Genomic DNA, 22842 nt, shown 5'->3' on the forward strand with positions numbered 1-22842 from the left:
GTGTTTACGTGTGTGTTATGTGTATTGTATATGGTACGTGTGTATGTTAGTTACAACACAGATCCTTGGGTCCCATCCCAGACCTACTGATTCAGATTCTCTGTGCAGAGGTGGAGGGGTGTGGAGGGAGCCCAGGAGCCTGCATTTTACAAGGCCGCCAGGTGATTCCTATGTGTGCTAAGGTATGAGACTCTCAGAGGGAGCAGCTGGCAGGGAGAGGCTGGCACTGAGTGGGCAGCTAGATCTCAGGAAGGGGCTCCTGGGTCCAGGGAGAGGGTGAGTGGGAGGCTCTCCCTGAAGTAGAATGTGGGAAACCAGGATTTTCTTGGCCCATCATAAATGGGCCTTGTCTTTGAAACCTTTTCTTCTGTATATGCATGTGTGAGAGAGATAGTTGATGATTAGATATGAGGCTGAAATTTATGCCAGGTTAATTAAGTTTTATTTGTAGGAAAAACAAGGCATGCAGTTTTTTTCCTGGGGTGGGGAGGTCCAGGTTACCCCAGTCATACAAAGCAGTGACAGGCATCCATATGCACAGCGGATACTTTGGACAAATATGGCCTGTTTCTGTGGTGGTTGCTGGATGTCTCGGAGCAAGAGGCCCTGCTGGAGAGGATGCTCTCTTGAGATGTCTTAGGCACGGGGCTCCCAGCATTCTCCATCACTGTGCTCTGGGCAGAGCCACATACTCACCTTAGCTGCCTGTGGGTCATCACAGAGTCTTTTGGAAGGAAGAAAGGAAGTACGGGCGAGGGGAGAGGAAGAACCAGCCCTGCATGGGAAATGCGGCACTGGTTCCTGCCTACCCCCACCAGCCTCTCTGTTCCTCTGGACAAGTCACTTCCTTCTCCAGGTCTTCTTCTCCAGCTTTAACCTGGAGGGTTTGAACTCGATTATCTCTAAGTGCATGCAACCTCAGACATTTTGAGTCAGTGATTAGAATTAGATAGCAAACATTTCTCATTAATCTAGAACACCCTTTGGATAACTGTAGAGTTATGTATTTTGTTCTGGGTCTCTTTCCAGGTCTTTTCATTTCTTTGTTCCCATTTTGTACTCCTATTTTTAGCTCCTCTTTTTCCCTAACTTTCTTCAAAAAGGATTTGGGAAGACAGACCTGAGTTTGAATCCAGACTGTACCACTTCTGTCTGTGTGATCCCTGGCAGATTCTTTATAGGTTATCTAAGCCTCAGTTTACTCATATGTCAAACAGGAATAGTAATAATATCTATCCTCTGATTGTTTTGCTATTAAATGAGATATTCAGGTATATGACCTAGTTCAGTTCTGTTCAGTCTCTCATTCATGTCTGACTCTTTGTGACCCCATGGACTGCAGCATGCCAGACTTCCCTGTCCATCACCAACTCCCGGAGCTTGCTCAAAATCATGTCCATTAAGTCGGTGATGCCATCCAACCATCTCATCCTCTGTCATCCCCTTTGCATCCTGCCTTCAATCTTTCCCAGCATCGGGGTCTTTTCTAGTGAGTCAGTTCTTCGCATCAGGTGGCCAAAGTATTGGAGTTTCAGCTTCAGCATCAGTCCTTCCAATGAATATTCAGGATTACTTTACCTTTAGTATGGACTGGTTGGATCTCCTTGCAGTCCAAGAGACTCACAAGAGTCTTCTCCAACACCATAGTTCAAAAGCATCAATTCTTCAGTGCTCAGCTTTCTTTATAGTCCAACTCTCACATCCATACCTGACTCCTGGAAAACCCATAGCTTTGACTAGACGGGCCTTTGTCAGCAAAGTAATATCTTTGCTTTTTAATATGCAAAGTTTGGTCATAGCTTTTCTTCCAAGGAGCAAATGTCTTTGAATTTCATGGCTGCAATCACCATCTGCAGTGATTTTGGAACCCAGAAAAATAAAGTCTGTCACTGTTTCCATTGTTTCCCCATCTATTTGCCATGAAATGATAGGACCAGATGCCATGATCTTAGTTTTCTGAATGTTGAATTTTAAGCCAACTTTTTCACTCTCCTCTTTCACTTTCATCAGGAGGCTCTTTAGTTCCTCTTTGCTTTCTGCCGTAAGGGTGGTGTCATCTGCATATCTGAAGTTATTGATATTTCTCCGCGCAGTCTTGATTCCAGCTTGTGCTTCCTCCAGCCCAGCGTTTCTCATGATGTACTCTGCATAGAAGTTAAATAAGCACAGTGACAATATACAGCCGTCACGTATTCCTTTCCCAATTTGGAACCAGTCTGTTGTTCCATGTCCGGTTCTGAATGTTGCTTCTTGATCGGCATACAGGTTTCGAAGGAGGCAGGTAAGGTGGTCTGGTACTTCCATCTCTTGAAGAATTTTCCACAGTTTGCTGTGATCTACACAGTCAAAGGCTTTGGCATAGTCAGTAAAGCAGAAATAGATATTTTTCTGGAACTCTCTTGCTTTTTCAATGGCAACCCACTCCAGTACTCTTACCTGGCATTTCCCATGGACGGAGGAGCCTGGTAGGCTGCAGTCCATGGGGTTGCTAGGAGTCGGACATGACTTCACTTTCACTTTTACTTTTCATTTTCATGCATTGGAGAGGGAAATGGCAACCCACTCCAGTGTTCTTGCCTGGAGAATCCCAGGGATGGGGGAGCCTGGTGGGTCGCCGTCTATGGGGTCGCACAGAGTCGAACACGACTGAAGCGACTTAGCAGCAGTAGCAGCAGTGGATGTTGGCAATTTGATCTCTGGTTCCTCTGCCTTTTCTAAGACCAGCTTGAACATCTGGAAGTTCATGGTTCATGTATTGCTGAAGCCTGGCTCGGAGAATTTTGAGCGTTACTTTACTAGCGTGTGAGATGAGTGCAGTTGTCTGGTAGTTTGAGCCTTCTTTGACATTGCCTTTCTTAGGGATGGGAATGAAAACTGACCTTTTCCAGTCCTGTGGCCACTGCTGAGTTTTCCAAATTTGCTGACATATTGAGTGCAGCACTTTCACAGCATCATCTTTTAGAATTTGAAATAGCTCAATTGGAATTCCATCACCTCCAGTAGCTTTGTTTGTAGTGATGCTTCCTATCTAGCATATAATAAGTGTATTAGATTTCTGTTATGGCTATTACAAGTTACCACTAATTTGGCTTTTTAACAACATAGATTTATTATCTCACAGTTCTGGGGGTGAGAGATCCAACATGGGTCTTGGTGGTATAAAGTCGAGATGTTGTCAGCAGTGTTGCATTCAGCAAGATACGGGGGAGAATCTCATGGAGACTGCAAGCTCTTGCTTGGCTCATGGTCTGTCCTAAGGCCATGATGGGCACTCGAGTCTCACCCTGCATGGGTCTAATGTTCACTTCTCTTCCTTCCTCTCCCACAAAGTGTTAGTCGCTCAGTTGTGTCTGACTCTTTGCAACTCCATGATCTGTCCATGGAATTCTCCAGGCAAGAATACTGGAGTGGGTTGCCATGCCTACCTCCTGGGGATCTTCATGACCCAGGGATCAAATCCAGGTCTTCTGCATTACAGGTGGATTCTTTACCATCTGGGTACCAGGGATGCCAGGATGCCCAGTTTTAAGGACCCTTGTAATTACAGTGGGTCCACCCAGGTGACCCAGGATACTTTCCCTATTTCAAGGTTGGCTGATTAGCAACCTGAATGTCGTCTGTTGCTTGATTCTCCTTTGTCATGTAACACAGTCACAGATTCTGGATATTAGGATGCACACATTCTTGGGGGACCATTATTTCTGCTGACCACAGTAAGCCTACGATAATTAGTCATGTTCACGAAAGTCATTACTCTCCCCTTTCCCTTTGGAAATAGGAGTGAGGGGATGCCGGAAAAATGCGGGAGGGGGAAGGCTCTCCAAGCAGCTCAATGCACCTTCCTTTTCCACAGTTGGTGTGTGCAGAACCACTAGGTTAGCCCTTGTGTGTGAAGTTCGTCTTTCTACCAGGCTGCCTGTGGCAGGGGGATTGAACTTACTCAGAGTCAGTGCAGAGACACAAGCTTAGAGGACTTGGCACTGGAGGAAATTTTCAGCTCAGCAATGTCTGATGGAAGTTTTTAATGATCACAGCTCTTCAAAATTGGGATGGGTCTCCCTTAAAGGGAAGGAACTCCCTGTCTATGGAGGTGTGTAAGCGGAGGTCCAGCAAGCTAGATCAGTGTTTCCAAACGTCTCTCACCAGCAGCTTCCCAGAGCCTCACTCCAGACCCACTGTACCAGAGTCTCCGGTAGAGGGCCTGGAACTCTAGCTTAAAGGAGACATTGACCCAAAGGATCTTTCACCCCTGAGATGCTTTGCTCCTGAAATTCTTTTTTGCTTTTCAAAAAAAAAAAAAAGAATTGTCTGTTTAAATCCCCATTGCTCCTTTGTGAGGGACTGACTTCTCTCCAAGGGTGTGCTTCAATTTCCTGAAAGATCTTGGGGCTGAACCCTGTGCCCACTGTGAAACAACCTGAGGGCCTCCCTTTACAAGTTACAGGCGGCCCTGAGTGTCACAAGAAGGGTTTGGCAGCCCCACGATTCATTTCTCTGACCACGGAGGTAATTTCTGATAGATTCTTGGCCTTTCGTTTTTGCCAAGTACCTTGATGGAGAATTGAAGTTGGTTTTCCCTCCCCAGTGCGTCTTTTCACATGAACTTAAATTGCCGGAATCTCTGGCATAACCTAATATGTTGTCGTGCCGCCCACATCATTTGTCACAGTGAAGAAAGGTGGGGAGCACAGGACTGCTTCCTTGGTGAGGTTTGCCACCTCCTCCTTGGAATCATTGCTGGAGCATATTTATGATGCAGACACCCAGGCTCTGGAACACACAGACACAGACTCAACATGAGGGGTATCGTGGAGTGTGCAAGGGAATTGGGGCGCTAGTGGTGGCGTGGTGGGCCTGTGGCGGCGAGGCTGCAGTCTGCACGTTAAGCACACAGGTGATTTCTAATGCATGCTGGAACCTAAGAACCACCGCAGATACTCAGCTATTTATTGGATACTCAGCTAATACTTTAGCTATTTTCTCCCGAAAATAGCTAAAGAGAGGAAACCTTTACCCAGTCTGTAGAGACCATCTTTTACTTCCTATTCCACTTGTCTCCCTCCTGCAAATACTCATGTACCCATTCTGCTCCAGCCACACTAAGTTTGTCTGCATTCCCCGAACATGACCTGAAGGTCCACGTTGCCTTGCCTTTGCTTAGGCAGTTCCTTCTGCCTAGTCTGTTGCTTTTTAAAAAAATTATTTATTTTTGGCTGTGCTGGCTCTTTGTTTCTCTATGAGGGCTTTCTCTAGTTGCAGTGAACAGGGGCTACCCTTTAGTTGCAGTGCACAGGCTTTTCGCTGCGTTGGCTTCTTGTTGCAGCTCATGGGGCTCTAGGGCAGGCTCAGTAATTGTGGTACCCGGGCTCAGTTGTCCCATGGTGTGTGGAATCATCCCAGACCAGGAATTGAACCCAGGTCCCTTGCATTGGCAGGCGGATTCTTAACCACTGGACCACCAGAGATTTCCCATCCCTTTTATTTTGATTGTCACATTTGACTTAAAGCCTCAACCTACAGATGCCTCCTTCTGGAAGCTCTCCCTGATTCCACCTCAGGAGGCAGTCACACCTCTTGCCTTTGCGTATGCCTTTCGCTTTGTTTGAGTTAGCTAAAGCATGACAGTTCACTGAGTTGTGTCATGAGTTCCAGATAGTATTTCTGGCTCTGTCTCCCACACTGTTGTTCTGGGAATTAACTGGGTGGCAGTCTCTCTCATTCTCTTCCTCTGCAGGGTCACTCTCTAGATGTGTGTGGAATGGGTCACTCTCTAGATGTGTGCAGGGACCACTCCGCCACTTCTCACCTCCTAAACTTTGTCTGGTGTGCCCTCCCAGCTTCAGTGGCTGTCCCAAAATGCCCTGTGGTTGCTAGAAGCTCTGAACGTGCCATTTCTGTGAATCTTTGATGAAAATAGAGACAGAGAAGTATGCTAATCAGGGAAAGATTGTCTTTATAGAGTACAGCTGATAAGATAATTTCATATTCTGGTTCATTGTTGTATTTCGAGTAAAGTTACATTATTCCTTAAAGGAGCTGGGGCCCAATGGCCTCCAGGAAGACTTAGCAGGAGATGTACTCTCAAAAACAGGCTGGGTGTCATAGACCAAGGTTAGACTGAAAGTGAGGGGATCACAGGGAGGCAGATATTTTAGGTCAGTAATAGGAAGGGCTTTGACGGTCAAAGTTGCCAGAAACGAAGAGGCTTCCTCTTGAGGTGATAAATTCCCCATCACTTGAGGGGTATTTAAGCAGAAGTTGACTGAACTCTGCTCAGAGGTTTGATAGAGGGTGAGAGGCTTGGCTGTCATACATTCCAGTGTCAGGAGTCACCGGTGTCTACACTTTTGATGGGCATAAATTATTAGTTTATTATTATTTTATATTTACTAACAATATTAGTCTATTAGTATTCTAAGGTTGCCATAACAGATGACCACAACCTGGGTGGCCTGAAACAACAGAAATGTGTTTTTTTCACACTCTCAGGGTCTAGAAGTCCAGAATTAAGGTGGCAGCAAAGCCATGCCCTCCCTGAAGGCTCTAGGGGAGAACCCTTCTTTGCCTTTTCTGATGCTTCCTCGTGTTCTTGGGCTTGTGGCAGTATCACGCCAATTTCTGCCTTCACCTTCGCATGGCCTTCTTCCTCGTGTATCTCTCTCTGTCTTCTCTTCGACATAGAGGACACCAGACACTGGACTTAGGGCCCACTCCAAACCCAGGGTGGTCTCACCTCAAAATCCTTCACTAATTACATCTGCAGAGACCCTATTTCCAAATAAGGCCAGATGCTGAGTTTCCAGATAGATGTGAATTTGGGGGGAACACTACTTCACCCACAAAAAATATGTGTGAACCATTCCACCAGGGAAGTGCTCACCTTCTAATGCCCTGCCCCAGGAAGAGCCATATTCTTGTTGGCTAGGCCTTCACATGGATAGACTGGCGTAATGGGAAGGATGTTTCTATCAAGGGCCCAGTCAGGGGAAGCCAGCTGGGAGGTGAGCTGAGGCTCTTTTCCCATCTCCTGAACACCCCTGAGGCCATCTGTGTCTCCTTCATGGCGATGCAGTCCCCCCTAACGGCCCCACTGCCTTTCTCTGGGCCCCTGTCTCTAGGCCACTCAGCCACATGTGGCAGCTGTGAAAATGCGCCTCAGCCATACCCATGAGTGGCAGACAGATTCACCGCAAATTCAGCCGCCGCCTTCTGAAATCTGCCACCACTTTTGTGTGGAGACCAGGCTTCCCAGGGACCGCTCGCAGCCAGCACTGAGCTGAGCAGGGACTCTAGAACAGGCCCAGTCATGGGAGACACAGGTCTCCTCTGATGACACCGTGGGTTCAAAGACTCCCCATCGGCCTTGCTGAGCTCCCCTAGAACTGCATTGCCATCCAAGACTCTTCCACTGTCCACGCTTCCCGATTGTTCTCTGTCCTGCTCGTGGGGTCAGACCTACACTGTGGTCTCAGGCTCTCCCAACCCCTTTCTCTCTCAGAGGCCTTTCCCCTGTGACAGTCTTAAACATCTAATCCTGTCCTGGCATCTGCTTCTCCGAGGAGTTAGACCAACACAGGCTGGATGCCTTGGCCTCCTCCTCCTGAGGGCCAGTTTGGAGAAGCATTCCTGCCGGTTCCTCAGTTGCCCACAGCAATGACTGGCTCAGCAACTTGCCCTGCATCCACTTTTTCTTGTCTGTCTTGCCTCTTGGCTCCCTTGCAGGAGGGCTGGCCTCTCTACTCTCAGGCAAGCTCTGCTTTTGGGGAAACTAACCCAAATGCAGATTAGGAGGAACCCTCGATTTCGTACAAGAATATTTAAAACATGGACTCATATGCATTTAGACCTGGACCCAGCCTTCTTTTACAGATGGGACAGTGCTGGCCCTGGGGAGACTCAGTCACCATCCCTGACATTTTTTTTTCTTTTGAGGAAGAGGCGAGGGGAGGGATTGCATGTTCTTTGATTTTCTTTGTCTTGCCGGATTCTAGACTCTCCCCTTTTTGTTGAGACTTCCACGGCACCTCTCTTTTCCTTGATCCTCTTCTCCCCCTCCCCCAGGCATTACCTTGGAAAGACCATCTCCTTACCTCTCCTCCTTACAAATCCATTCCCTGTAGTTGGACCCACTGATATTTATTTCCAGGGTCTTTCTTGTTCTAGGATGGTTTTAGGTGAGCTTTAAAACCATCTACCTGCTACCGGCTCCTCTCTCCTCTATAGTTTTCTCCAAACTGCAGTTCTCAGCACTTGCTCTCACTGAGATTTTGACTTTGCTTTTCCACTTCTAGGTAATTTGAGGTCTGGGGAATCCGCATCTTCTATTTTGTTAAAGGTGCGCATATTATGTGTTCTTCTTGTTCCTTACCATTCCTTGGAGACCGTATTGGGAGTTTGGGACTTAAATGGCCTTCATTACCTCATCCCCAAGCTCTCCTTTGCCCCTAACATTTTTGCTGCCCTTTTGTGTTGGCTTTTCACCGCACACTGAGGTCTTCTGACAGTGGCATCTGGAACTGACTTGCACTGGCTCAAAAGAGCTCGTGGGAACTTCTTGGGAATGTTTGAAGCTGGATGACTTCAACTTGGTAGCTTGATACAGGCAATGATGGTATTCATAAGGCGGAAATTGTTCACTGCCTCAAGCCAGGCTGTCTGCTACCCTCAGGTGTTAATGAAACGTTGACCAGCACACCACTAGCTGAGCACAGTTGTGTTTCTCCACTGGTTTGTGCACTTTCTGAGACTCTCCAGAGTGCACCGCATTGCTTCATGCATGGAGGCCACAGTGGTGGCTGAGTGAATGAGTGATACCGACTGGGTGTTCCAATTGCTTACCACCCAGTGCAAAACCTCCCAAACTTGGGGGTGAAACAACCATCCTTCCATCACTTTATTATGCTCAGGGACCTTGTGGGTCAGGAAATCACAGGGATGGCTTGTCCTGCCCTGTGATTTGGGAAGACTTAATGTCTGAGCTTAGCTGAGACTGTCAGAGGCCCAACACACAGTGTCTCCATATGGTTTGGTTTCTTACAGCAAGTGGCTGGGTTTTGAGATGGAGCCTCCTGAGAGCCCAAGAAGAAATCCTGAGTGCATGTTTCAAGAGCAGCAGGTTATAGCTACATGGCCTTTATGACCCCATCTTAGAGGTCATATAGCCTCACTCTTACCGTACTTTGTTGACCAGAACAGTCCCAAGTCTTCTCAAATTTGATAGGAGGGGACAGAGACACACACACTTCCTCTAAAGGGAGATATGTCTAAGAGTTTTGAAGCCATGTTTTAAAATGGCCGCACTGACATTTAGTACCTACTATGTGCCAGATGCTGTATATACATCATCTCTACTGTTTCACAACTATCTTGAAAGTATTGTTATTATTTCTATTTTGCAGATAAAGAAACAGTTTCAGAGAGATTAAGCAGCTTGCCTAAAGTTACACAGTGATAAATTTATCACTGTGACCCTTCTAAGACTTACTTACTAATTCATTTGTGGAGTGTGTGGCGGCTTTTGTCAGGCTGGGGGCGACAAGGATAAATAAGAACCAGCCTTGCTTCAACAAGCATGAAAACAAGGTCCGTGTGGCATATATGCGTCCAGCTGACTGTGGTTGGATATGAGCAGTCACTTCATTGTGCCTAAAAGTCAGTCAAGGCCACGTGCACAGAAAGTGCTGAGTAATTGCTCTTGTCCAGGCTAATTCAGCTTTGTAACCTCAAGTCTGAAGTCAGTAGTGTGGAGTACTTTAAATTAGCTGTAAAATTTCAATCCAATTGCTAAACTGCTTAAATTATCAAGTTTGCTCATTGCTAGTTGAATGCATGCATGATTAATTTTTTCCTAAAGTCTGGACTAAAAGCTGCTGAAATCAGGTTTTTTTCTTGAATTAGATTCAGATGTCATAGGGAAGTCTTTGGTTTTATGATGTAACCCATAGCAGCGCACAAGTTTAAAGAATTTTTAGTTGAGCTCTGTGTTGGGGAGGGAGATAAGTTAGAGGGCCCAATATTTTAAAATCGAAATTACATTCTTACTGCTTGAGAGATGAGTCTCCATCAATGACAATGACATTGACAATGCCAACGCCAATGTGAGTCAGAGTACTGCCGTACGATTATCAGGACTGATAGCTCACGTTTGCTAAAATCTGATGTCAGAATGTCAACTCCATGGGGGCAGGGATATCGGTCTAGTCCATTACCTGTTTATCTCCAGTGTGTAGGGTAGTTATTGGCACATAATAGACACAATAAATATTCATTGAATTCGTGTATTAGCTATTGTGATCATAGCTGTACCCCTACACGATAGAAACTATCATTTTTCTCATTTTACACATGAGGAAGCTGAGGCTTAGAAAGGTATGTTGTCTCTTCTGGGGTCGCACAGCCAGGAAGTGAGAGTCAAGGCTTGAATCCAAATTTCTGGATTCCTTGCCCTGTGTTTCTTGTTTCTTACGTATGTAAGCACCAAAGAAGTTCATGAGATATTTGTGAATCCACTCAATTTGATTTTATGGCTATCACCGATAGTTTTTATATTATTTATTTATTAAAAATTAGTATGCTCAGTTGTGTCTGACTCTTTGTGGTCGCACGGACTGTGACCCACTAGTCTCCTCTCCTCATGGGATTTTCCAGGCAAGAATGCTGGAGTGCGTTGTCATTTCGTTCCCCAAGGGAATCTTCCTGACCCAGGGATTGAACCCGTATCTCTTGTGTCTCCTGCATTAACAGGTTGATTCTTTACCAGTAGCACCACCTGGGAAGCCCAGTTTTTATATTAACATAGTATTTAACAATGGTTTATGTACTCTACAGCAGTACTGTACGAAAGAACTTTTTGTGATGATGGAACTGTTGTGTATCTGCAGTTTCTAGAATGGTAGCCACTAACCAAATAGGGCTAGTGAGCACTTGAAAAAGGCATACTTCCTCTTTTTGTTTCTCTTTTCTTTAACAAAGGGAGACTTGAGGCCCAAGAGAAAAAAGGACTTCCCAGGGGCTTGCTGTGAGTTAACAGTAGACATGGGCCGGGACCCTAAGGTCCTACTTCCTTCACTGGCTTTTGGCCCTTATTGTGTGGTTCTTGCTGGCTTTAGTTTCCCAATTTAGTTTCCCAATTCCCAATAGTCTCTTGACTTCCCAAATTAATTCCCTTTGTTTCTCTTTCCTCCTTTTGCTGTTTTTGTTTGGATCATTTCTCTGACCCTGTTGCTACTGAGTTAAAGAAGCAAAACACAAAAGGAAGTGGAAATTGAGTCATTCCTGCACTAGCCAGTCACTGAGCCTCTACTCAAACTCCTGCAACCCCTAATAATTCTGCCCATTTAGTTCAGTTCAGTCGCTCAGTCGTGTCCGACTCTTTGCGACCCCATGAATCGCAGCACGCCAGGCCTCCCTGTCCATCACCAACTCCCAGAGTTCACTCAGACTCACATCCATCGAGTCAGTAATGCCATCCAGCCATCTCATCCTCTGTCGTCCCCTTCTCCTCCTGCCCCCAATCCCCCCCAGCATCAGAGATTTTTCCAATGAGTCAACTCTTCGCATGAGGTGGCCAAAGTACTGGAGTTTCAGCTTCAGCATCATTCCTTCCAAAGAAATCCCAGGATGGATCTCCTTCAGAATGAACTGGTTGGATCTCCTTGCAGTCCAAGGGACTCTCCAGAGTCTTCTCCAACACCACAGTTCAAAAGCATCAATTCTTCGGTGCTCAGCTTTCTTCACAGTCCAACTCTCACATCCATACATGACCACAGGAAAAACCATAGCCTTGACTAGATGGACATTTGTTGGCAAAGTAATGTCTCTGCTTTTGAATATGCTATCTAGGTTGGTCATAACTTTTCTTCCAAGGAGTAAGCATCTTTTAATTTCATGGGTGCAGTCACCATCTGCAGTGATTTTGGAGCCCCCAAAAATAAAGTCTGACACTGTTTCCACTGTTTCTCCATCTATTTCCCATGAAGTGATGGGACCAGATGCCATGATCTTCATTTTCTGAATGTTGAGCTTTAAGTCAACCTTTTCACTCTCCTCTTTCACTTTCATCAAGAGGCTTTTTAGTTCCTCTTCACTTTCTGCCATTAAGGGTGGTGTCATCTGCATATCTGAGATTATTGATATTTCTCCCGGCAATCTTGATTCCAGCTTGTGATTCTTCCAGCCCAGAGTTTCTCATGATGTACTCTGCATAGAAGTTAAATAAGCAGGGTGACAATATACAGCCTCAACGTACTCCTTTTCCTATTTGGAACCAGTCTGTTGTTCCATGTCCAGTTCTAACTGTTTCTTCCTGAGCTGCATACCGATTTCTCAAGAGGCAGGTCAGGTGGTCTGGTATTCCCATCTCCTTCAGAATTTTTCACAGTTTATTATGATCCACACAGTCAAAGGCTTTGGCATAGTCAATAAAGCAAAAATAGATGTTTTTCTGGAACACTCTTGCTTTTTTGATGATCCATTAGATGTTGGCAATTTGATCTCTGGTTCCTCTGCCTTCTCTAAAACCAGCTTGAACATCAGGAAGTTCATGGTTCACGTATTGCTGAAGCCTGACTTGGAGAATTTTGAGCATTACTTTACTAGAGTGTGAGATGAGTGCAATTGTGCAGTAGTTTGAGCATTCTTTGGCATTGCCTTTCTTTGGGATTGGAATGAAAACTGACCTTTTCCAGTCCTATGGTCACTGCTGAGTTTTCCAAATTTGCTGGCATATTGAGTGCAGCACTTTCACAGCATCATTTTTTAGGATTTGAAAGAGCTCAACTGGAATTCCATCACTTCCACTAGCTTTGTTCGTAGTGATGCTTCCTAAGGCCCACTTGACTTCACATTCCAGGATGTCTGGCTCTAGGTGAGTGTGAGTGATCACACCATTATGATTATCTGGGTCGTGAAGATATTTTTTGTACAGTTCTTCCATGTATTCTTGCCACCTCTTCTTAATATCTTCCGGTTCTATGAGGTCCATACCATTTCTGTCCTTTATTGAGCCCATCTTTGCATGAAACGTTCCCTTGGTATCTCTAATTTTCTTCAAGAGATCTCTAGTCTTTCCCATTCTGTTGTTTTCCTCTATTTCTTTGCATTGATCACTGAAGAAGGCTTTCTTATCTCTCCTTGCTATTCTTTTGAACTCTGCATTCAAATGGCTATATCTTTCCTTTTCTCCTTTGCTTTTCACTTCTCTTCTTTTCACAGCTATTTGTAAGGTCTCCTCAGACAGCCATTGTGCTTTTTTGCATTTCTTTTTCTTGGGGATGGTCTTGATTCCTGTCTCCTGTACAGTGTCCTGAACCCCTGTCTATAGTTCATCAGTTCATAGTTCATCATTGTGCCCATTACATGTTGCCCAGTGTCTGCAGCCCCACCTGTCATAATGACATGATTTTACAGATACAAAAATTGAGACCCAGAAAGATGAGTGTTATGGGGATTTAAGCCAACGTCTGATTTACGATTTGGGCTCATCCTTTCAATGCTTCTCATCTGGCCATCCTTCATGTCTTTTGTTCCAAGATGTCTGGATGCTCTCAGCTGTCAGTAATAGAAAAGCCAGTCAGAGTGGCATAAACCATAAGGAAATCCGTAGGCTCACAGTGAGAAGTCCAGAGTAAGGGGGATATTTGGGGTCAACTCAGCCTGTAACAGAGTCATCTTACCTGTAAGATACAGTAGGCACAATATCTAGGGCCCATGGTACTTTTAAAAGGCCACAAAAATACTTTTTTTTTTTTAATAGGAAGAAAGAACTTGAAGTTAGAGAAAATGCACCGATATGTGATATTAATAATTCATCTTTGTACTAGTACATGGGTTTCCCTGCTGACTCTGTGGTAAAGAATCTGCCTGCCAATGTAGGAGATAGACATGGGTTCGGTCCCTGAGTCAGGAAGATCCCTTGGAGAAGGAAATGGCAACCTACTCCAGTATTCTTGCCTGGGAAATCCTGTGGACGGAGGAGCCTGGTGGGCTACAGTCTGTGGAGTTACAGAAGAGTCAGACACAACTTAGTGACTAAACAACAAAAAGCAATACCGTCATAAAATGTAATTTTTAGCACACACATGTTCACATTTGTTTGTTTATTGGAGAAGGGGCCTAGGAAAGCAAGAATACCTAGGCCCATCCTAGTCATGATGGAGTCTAGTTCTGTAACTGCGGGAAACTTTTCTTCATAGTTCACTGGCCCAAATTTTCCAGCCACGTTCCTTCAGGCATTTGTGTGTTCTAACTGGCGACAGCTGCACCAATCACGATCAGGGAAAAGGGGCTAAACCACAATTTGATTCCACTCATGGGCCAGGATCCCACAAGCAGGGAGCAAGCTGTTACACGTGGGGGACGAGGGAGCCCAAATGAAGATCAGGGTCTATCAGGAAAGAGAAAGATGAATGCTTAGATAGGAAATGTCTACTATGTCCACTTGAAAAATTGGAGTACAGAGGATGTTGAAGCTGTTAGGGGTGTAAGGAAAATAATGGCCATTGCTTTCAGGTTTGGTTTATATGATCTAGTCTTGAGGAAAAGAAAATTGCCTATGATTTACAGAGCTTCTCTCAGTAAATGTGCTCACTCAGCTTAATGATTAGAATCAGCTTGGGTATGAATAAGAGCAAGCAGAAATTCTAGGCTCATCATCTGATCACTTCTAGACTTTTCTGTGAAAATTATGATTCTTTATTAAAATAATAGCATAAACTTGAATACTCTCTATTTTCTCTAAGTAAAAGTGCACATAATTTTGGAGCACATTTGGAAAAGTGTAGATATCAAGCACAAATGAATTGCCTCACTCATCAACCTCAACTTCGTCTTTGCTTAGATGTACTCTTGGTGTTTAGTACCAGGTGTGTATAGAAATGATCTCTTTCTTTACCCAGAATTTGGGATTTACTCTTGATTTTGACTTAGACTTAGTTTCAGATTTGGCAAACAAGTCAACCATGCTCAAGGGGAGAGGAGCTCAGCCCTGTTCTCACAAGATGTGTGTTTTCTTAAGCTGCATGGAGAAGGCTGGGAGAGCTGCAGGTAAGAGAAGTTGGCTGGTGGGGGACCCATACTCTGTCATGCAGCAAATCCTTGCCCTTTTGTCGCAGGGAAAATATCTTGAGGAGTAGTTGGCAGGAAGTGTTGGAGGCAGGGCTATGTGCAAAGGCAAGTTCCACTTTCAGGGCAGTTTGGGTCACACAGAGCAGAGAGTGAGGTGTGATTGCTCAGAGGAAAAGTCAAGTACAGTGGTATAGCTAATAGAAACACTTTGAAATAGCATTACATGTACTTCTTATATAAAGGAGAAAAAAAGAGAGGTGTTACCACCAAAAGTGGGCAATTTCACAGCAAGCTCAAGTGTTTTGCAGCCCAGAGGTGCCCTGGAGCTGGCCAAACTCCAGCAAATGCTCAGAGAAGGCTCTGGCCTCAGCAAGTGTGATTCAGGGGGAGATTATAGCCAGCAGGCAGCCCAGATAATTAGCTCCCCTTCCTTTGAAAATTTGTGTATCTCTTTATAACATGTCACTTTAGGATACCTGGGTAGTAGCAAAAGTCCTAGGTTTGAAGTCAGCCTGTGCTTCTAGTTCTTTCTTCTCGCAAGCTTCCTGGTCTTCAACCTCCTCATCTGTAAAGTCGGGCTAAAATTAAAAGTTTATTCTTGGATTCAAGTGGGATCATTTTAAACACATGTAAGTCATTATTCTTGTATCTCACATCGTATAACTTTTCAAAGCATTTATTCTGATTGCTGTTTGTTAATGGTACTGAGGGAAAGCTGTATTTTTCGAAAATTCTCTGTGTTTGAGAAGCATCCTCATCTGATTAAAAGCCATTTGGCTATGATTCATGGAAACAAAAAGTCTTGAAACAGTTTTTTAGCAGAAAAGTTGGGCTGCCAATGCCCAACTTCAGGCCCGATTGAAGAGGCCAATTTTAAGACTTCAGGCTCTGCCCGAAAAGCTGAGTGACCTTGGGCAAGTTAACTTCTCAGCTGCAAAGTCAGTTTTTTCCTTGGTGAAATAGAGGGGCTGAACCAGATGGTCTCTGAGGTCCCTTCCAGCTCACTCAGTTTGTGATTTTTGTAGCTGACTGAGCCTCAGGTTGAAGTACTGCTGAGAGTCTCGGAAACCAAGGAGGATGGCCGTGGGGATTCACAGATGGTCAGCCAGCATCTGCATCCCCTTCAAAACATCCTTGATGGGTGCTTACCTGTCATCTGCCCCATGTGGATGTCATCTCCCTGTGACAGGGAGGATACTACTTCATGAAACAGCTTTCCCCTCCTGCCGCTCTAGTTGTTAGTAAGGTATTCACAATGAAACTAACAGACCCACTGTTGGGCACAACTTCCAAAGACCTCTGGAATGCAATAATCCACGTGATCGTTCTAGATGATTCCAGCAGTAGCCAGAACAGAGGATAAGAGATTGGGGAATAACTTATTCCAACTCTGTCTCATTCATAGCACCTAGACTCGATGGACGCGAGTCTGAGTGAACTCCGGGAGTTGGTGATGGACAGAGAGGCCTGGCGTGCTGCGATTCATGAGGTCACAAAGAGTCGGACACGACTGAGCAACTGAACTGAACTGAACTGAATCCCTTGAGAGGGCCGCCTGTTTCTTGGGTGCCGTGTGACTGTTCTTCCCAGTGTCTCTGTCTGGGTCCCAGAGGCTGGCTTCATTCATGTGGTCCAGGTATCCTTCCCAAGGAGGAGTGAGGCTGCTAAGGAAGATGCTGCAGCTTGTTGGCTGTTTGACCTCCAGTGTTCAACAGTGTATTCAAGAAGGAAGCCCGGAATCAGCGTGGGCTAGAAGCATCATGGGCACATCTGAAATCGGGGCCACTGACAAACTGGCTGAAGAGGGGCTGAGCTAACCTGCCTGAAGCCAGATGCCGCATCTGCCTCATCTCATTTGAGAAAGGGGATTTCAGACTGGGGCACGTTCATGTTTCAGGTCCTCCTTGTCCCCAAGGCAAGATGATCTCAGTGGTGTCTTAAAATTCACTTCCTTGTAACTTCTCTGCTGGCTCAGCTCTCCAGGGGAAACCGGAAAAGTTCCAGTCAGAAGCAAAAATGAATGTTTGTTGACTGAATGCTTGTTTCTCTTCCTTCAGATTTTAAGTCCCTTCATGATAGCTAGAACAGAGTAGGTAGCTTTGTACAAACAGTATGCAAATTGGACTAAAGGCCCTCATGCTTGTTATTTCTTCAGGTAATAAAAATAGCAACAAGTAATTGTCTAGACATTATAATGAGTGAGGCCTTTCTAAGAACAGGTATTTACATTATTTCACTTAAACCTCATAACCCTAAGACGTATTACTGCCTCAGTTGTATGCCTAGGGAAACACAGACGCAGAAAGCTTAAGTAGCTTGTTCAACATCACTCAGGTAGCAAGTAGAGCAGGATTTGAAGCCAGGCTTTGAACTACCTTGCTAAGACTTCACCTTGAGCTAAACCAGAGGTCAGACCCACTTCCGTATCCTTTTTAAAAATAATAACTTTATTGAGAGAGATTTCACACACTATATAATTCACCCATTTAAAGCATATAATTCAGTGATTATTAGCACATTCACAGGGTTGAACAGCCATTACCATAATCAATTTGAGAATATTTTCATCATCCTAAAAAGAAATCCTATACTCATTGGCAGTCACTCTCTATTTCCCTCCCACCCTCAATTCCCTTAGCCCCTGTCGATTACTAGTCTGCTTTCCCTCTGCACGGATTTTCCTATTCTGGATGGTCCCTATAAATGGAATTACCTTGTATGTGCCCTGTTGTAAATGGGCTCTTTTTATTTAGCATCATTTTCCAGGTTCATTTCCAGGGCTTGGCTGGGCTGCTCCCACTGCCTGCAGTGGCCCTGCCCTGGTTGGCAGGGATGCTCCCTCCACTGTCCTCTCTGAGCCCTGGCATCCCTGGGTATGGCACGTCCCTGCTCAGGCATGAGATGAAGGTACACTTGGTGTGAATGTCAAGCACTACGTATCATGTACTCTTTGGCAAGCCGCTGAAACCTCTCTGAGCCGTAGTTTCTTCATTTGTGAAATGGGTGTAAACCAGTCTCTGCCTCTTGAGTTTGCGGTGAGGATTGAAGGAGATGGTTGCATATATGCATTCCTTCAGAATGATGGGCCATGGGGCCAGTGGAGTATGGATTTGATTGGTCTTGGGCCTGTCTGAGACATTCAGAGGCTCTGAGCCCATAACTGTGCATGAGTCATTGAAGAGGAATGATCCTAACCATCTCTGCCTCTGTGTAGAGCCTTCCAGTGTGCAGGACACTCCTTACTGAGCCTGCATTCTCTCTGCCTCATGGTCTCTCAGCACAGCGCCTTGGGGCCTGGGCCACATGGGGTCTGAGGACACATTGGGAGGAGGCAGAGGAATCACAGGAGGTGGTGTGGGCACTGGTGGGGTGGTATCTCCCAGACAATCTAGAGTCCTGAGCTGGTGTTGATGGTCTGGGGTTTCTTTGCCTGAGTTAGGTGAGTGGAGTGGAATGTGGAGGTGGGTGCAGGGGAGGGGTGGTGCGTGCAGAGAGCACAGGTGTACTTTTGGATGTGGGTATGCAACATGGCAACTAGGATGCAGACTAGGCTTCAGCACCTTCTGCAGGGACCTCAGCTGAGGCTTTTGCGTTACCTGACAGTGCGTGCTAGTTCAGGTATAGGCTCCCAACAACTTTCTGGTTCCAGCAGGGGTATTCTTCCTGGGTGGGGAGGCAACCAGCAAAGCCTCAGGAGGCTGGAGGAGGGGTTCCGGGGGCTCTGCCAGCCAGACAACAGGAGAGAGTTTGGGTGTTGCAGAAAACCCCACAAAACATCAGGCTGACCCCTTGTCTCTCATAGCCTCTGATACACATTAGGCAATGGAGGCCCAGAGGGAGAGCCATTCTTGTCAAGGCCCTACAGGAAGTCAGCTCAAGCTGCCTGCCTGTCGGCCCTTGACTCGGGCTCCTAGTCTGGTTGGCCCTTCACCCTCTGTGCGTTTGCTCAGGCCCACCCCTCCCCAGCCCGGGCACTGCTGCCATCCGCCATTCTCCTCTGCAGCTGCCCGGCAGCTCCTCATGCCTCCTGTCCCTCCCCCACCAGCGACTCTCTCACTCCACACCCTCTGCCTCCCGCCCTAATTCTGTCTTTGTTGCAGCCACCCACCCACTTTTTGTTTAACATTTCATTTCTTTTCTCCTAGAAGACAGTGTTTGAACAGTTAGGATAATTGAAGTTTTTCTCTTTCACAATTCTGACCAAAATATATCAACCTTTCCTGGAACGGGGGCAGGATACCAGTGTCCCAGTGGGGATAAAGTTCAAGTTCCCTCTGGACCATCGCAGGCTGAGACAATCAAGGTGAAGGTATCTTTTACTTCCCTTGCTCTGCCTGCACCCTTGTGGTGAGTGCACGTCTGCTGAGACCTGTAGGTACCTGCCTTGCTGCTGCCAGCCTGTCCTTCACACACATCCATGCTGTTTGCGAGTGAGGCCGCACCCTATTGGGGCTCCCCACTTCCCAAGGGATAAAGTCCAGCTCCTCCTTAGTTCACAAGTCTTTTGCCATCTCACCTGCCCTGCTGTGACTGCGTTAGCTCTTGCTGTTCCCCCATCATCCCTGACTCTCCAGCCATGGGGAGTTACTTGCAGATCTGTGTGCCAGCTGAGCTGTCTCATGGAGTCAGGGGGTGGGCCATGGCCTCTGCAAGTCAGACTGTGCTTTGAATCCTGGCTCAGCCACCTTCCCCAAGAAGCCTGGGAAGTTATAGAACCACTCAGAGCCTCAGGGTCCCCATCTGAAAACTGCATGAGGATTGTGGTAGGCAGAGTCATGGTCCCGTAGGATGTCTCTGTTCTAATCTCAGACCTGTGAATATGTTACCTTATATGGCAGAAGAGGCTTGGTAGATGTGAGTAAGTTGAGGATCTGGAGATGGAGAGATTATCTTGAATTATTTGGGTGGGTTGGGTATCATCACAAGGGTCCTTTTAAGGGAGACTAGAAAGTTCAAGTAAAGAAGGAAGAGAAGTGGAAGTCAGAGAGAGATCCAAAGATGCTGCGCTGCTAGTGTTAAAGATGGAGGAAGGGGCCGTGAGCAAAGGAGAGCAGGCAGCCTCTAGAAGAAGAGAGGGCAAAGGGATAGATTCTCCCCTTTGAGAGCCTCCAGAAGGGAATTAGCTCTGCCAGTGCCTTGGTTTTAGCCCAGTGAGACTTATTTTGGATTTCTGACCTCCAGAACAGTGAGAGAATTGTTGTGTTATTTTGAACTACTAAACTTGTGGTAACCTGTTATACCAGCAATAGGAAACTAACAGAAGGACCTACTTTCTAGGTTATTAAGGTTCAGGGAGTTAAGACAGGTGCTTAGAAGAATGTCTGGCACATAAATACTCAGGAGACATCAGTAGTTATTAATGTTGTTGTCATTGTTCCGATCTCTTTTAGAATACTGCTGGTCCACCTGGAGTAGCCCCCTCTGCTCTCCCCTTCTCACCCAGCCTTAGCACTTGATTATTTCATTCACTCTTCCTGATTCTGCTCACATAACACCTCCTCCAGGAAGCCACCACTGACACTTCTCTCAGCAGGTTGGAGCCTGACCACTGCCTTCTCTTTATCCCCATAGCCTCCTGTGCTGTGCCCTACAGACCCCATCACCTTATGTTGTGATTTTAAGTTCTCACTACGGGGGAAACATTTCGCAAAATGCATGAAAATCTCTGCCCACCTTGAGTTTACATTCTGTTCTAGCAAGGAGAGAGAGAGAAGCAAATCAGTAAATTATACAGGCAGAAGATAAGTAACATGGAAGAAAAGAAGGCAGAGAGTGTTGTGGTGATGGGGGTGTTGCAGTTTTACACAGTATAAACAGGAAAGTCTCACTGAGATGGCTGTATTTCAGTGAAGACTTGGAGTAGATGAAGAAATGAACCATGTTGCTCCCTGGGGTAAGAGCTTTCAACACGGAGAGCATAGCAAGTGCAAAGGCCCTGGGGCTTGGTATGCATTGTGGGTTGAATTATGTCCCCTCAAAAGATATGTTGACGTCCTCATCCCCAGTGTCTGTGAATGTGACCTTATTTGGAAGTGTGGTTGTTGCAGATATAATTAATTAAGATGGCACCATACGAGGCTGTGCTCTTAATCCAATGTGACTGGTGTCCTTAGAAGAAGAGGAAAGAAGACACAGGGAGACAGAGACATACGGAGAGAGGGGGGGTGCCATGTGATGACAGAGGCAGGAACTGAAATGATATGTCTATAAGCCAAGACATGCCAAGGATTGCCAGCTGTCACCAGCAGCTAAGAGAATGGCATTGAACAGATTCTCCCTAGAGCCTTGAAAGAACGTGGCCCTGATAATGGTTTGATTTGGGGCTTCCATCTTCTAGTCCTGTGAGGGAATATATTTCTCTTGTCTTAACCCCCTCAAGTGTGGTAATTTGTTAGAGCAGCCCTGGGAATCATGTAGGAACAGTGAGGAGGCCAGCATGGCTAAAGAGTAAAGGAGGTGACATGAGTGTGGATGTAGCTACAAGCAGGTCACATGAGGTGGGGGGCACTATAGGGCCTTGACTCCAAGAGAAATGGGGTGCCACGAGAAGATCTGGGGCCAGAGAGCGCTGTGGTCTGACATATGATTGAGCCTGAGCATCCTTGCTTCTCCAGCAACTCGCACAGACCATGGCACGTAGCCAGCACCTAACAAACGTTTATTCCTTCCTTCCTGTCATAGCCATAGGATCTGGTTTTAGTGGTTATAAAATATATGTGCTGTGGGTGGGATGAAGGTGGAATGACTAGGTTCTTGGAATATGGAGCTTGCTTTGATAATGATAATATTTAGGTTGAGAGAAGAATACATTAAAAAAAAAAAAAACCTGGGATGCTTGCAGGCATGTTTTTTCAATGGCAAGACATAGTTTTTGTCTTAAAGCCTTATAGTCTGTTTTGTATTTTGATTAAGGTTGTGCATTTTTAATGTAAGTCCATATGGTATTGATCTTCAGATTCTTGTTGTGGCTGGTATATCCTATAGATAGCCTCCATCCCTTCTCTATGAGGCTTTCTGCCCCGGATCTCTTGTAAGCACATTATTATGGGGAAGCATTGATTTTTGCCTAGTACAGTCTGCCTTCTCTTGGAGGAAATGAAAAAATCATGACAAATGAAAAGCCATTTTTCAAAATGACTTTGTTTCTTGTAGTTTATGATTCAAAAATGAGGACTGGGCTAATTATTTGGCTCCACATGTAAAGGAGTGCATTTCTAAGGAAGGAGTCCTTAGTAGGCCCACAGAGTCTGATGATAACAGTGGTTGTTCCAGGTTTGATGCATGAGACAGGCTGCTCAGGGCTGGTGGACTGGGATGGAGGTGGGAGGCGGTTCAGGATGGGGAACACATGTACACCTGTGGCAGATTCATGTCAGTGTATGGCAAAACCACTACAATATTGTAAAGTAATTAGCCTCTAATTAAAATAAGTTTATATTTAAAAAATAAAATAAAAATAAAAATCATTCTCTAAAATGCTCAGCATTTCACAGCATGAGTCTCTGCTTTGCATTTTAGACCCCTCGCAGCTTGCTGGGGCAATGGGTTCATATCCATCCCACAGACGGGAGGACTGAGGCTCAAAGAAGCAGAGTCTCTTTCCTGTGGCCACACAGTAGGATGCAAGTGGTGTCCACATGTGACTGGATATTGAAAGGACTGAAGTTAAATCCACGTCTATGCCCCAACCAGTAACACTGAAGAAGCTGAAGTTGAATGGTTCTATGAAGACCTACAGGACGTTTTAGAACTAACACCAACAAAAGATGTCCTTTTCAT

General features: G+C 45.7%; 1 protein-coding gene and 1 long non-coding RNA gene across 2 annotated transcripts in view; both read left to right on the top strand.

The window, feature by feature from the left end:
* The window catches only part of GABBR2 (gamma-aminobutyric acid type B receptor subunit 2), a 370642-nt gene that overhangs the window by 57114 nt on the left and 290686 nt on the right, over positions 1–22842 (top strand). The gene's annotated exons all lie outside the window — the stretch shown is intronic.
* On the top strand, positions 13274–17248 carry LOC138433435 (uncharacterized). Its single transcript, XR_011254306.1, has 2 exons — positions 13274–15042; positions 16469–17248. It is a non-coding gene; the product is annotated as an uncharacterized lncRNA (long non-coding RNA).

The sequence above is a fragment of the Ovis canadensis genome, chromosome 2, assembly GCF_042477335.2.
Source record: "Ovis canadensis isolate MfBH-ARS-UI-01 breed Bighorn chromosome 2, ARS-UI_OviCan_v2, whole genome shotgun sequence".
Classification (NCBI taxonomy): Eukaryota; Metazoa; Chordata; class Mammalia; order Artiodactyla; family Bovidae; genus Ovis; species Ovis canadensis.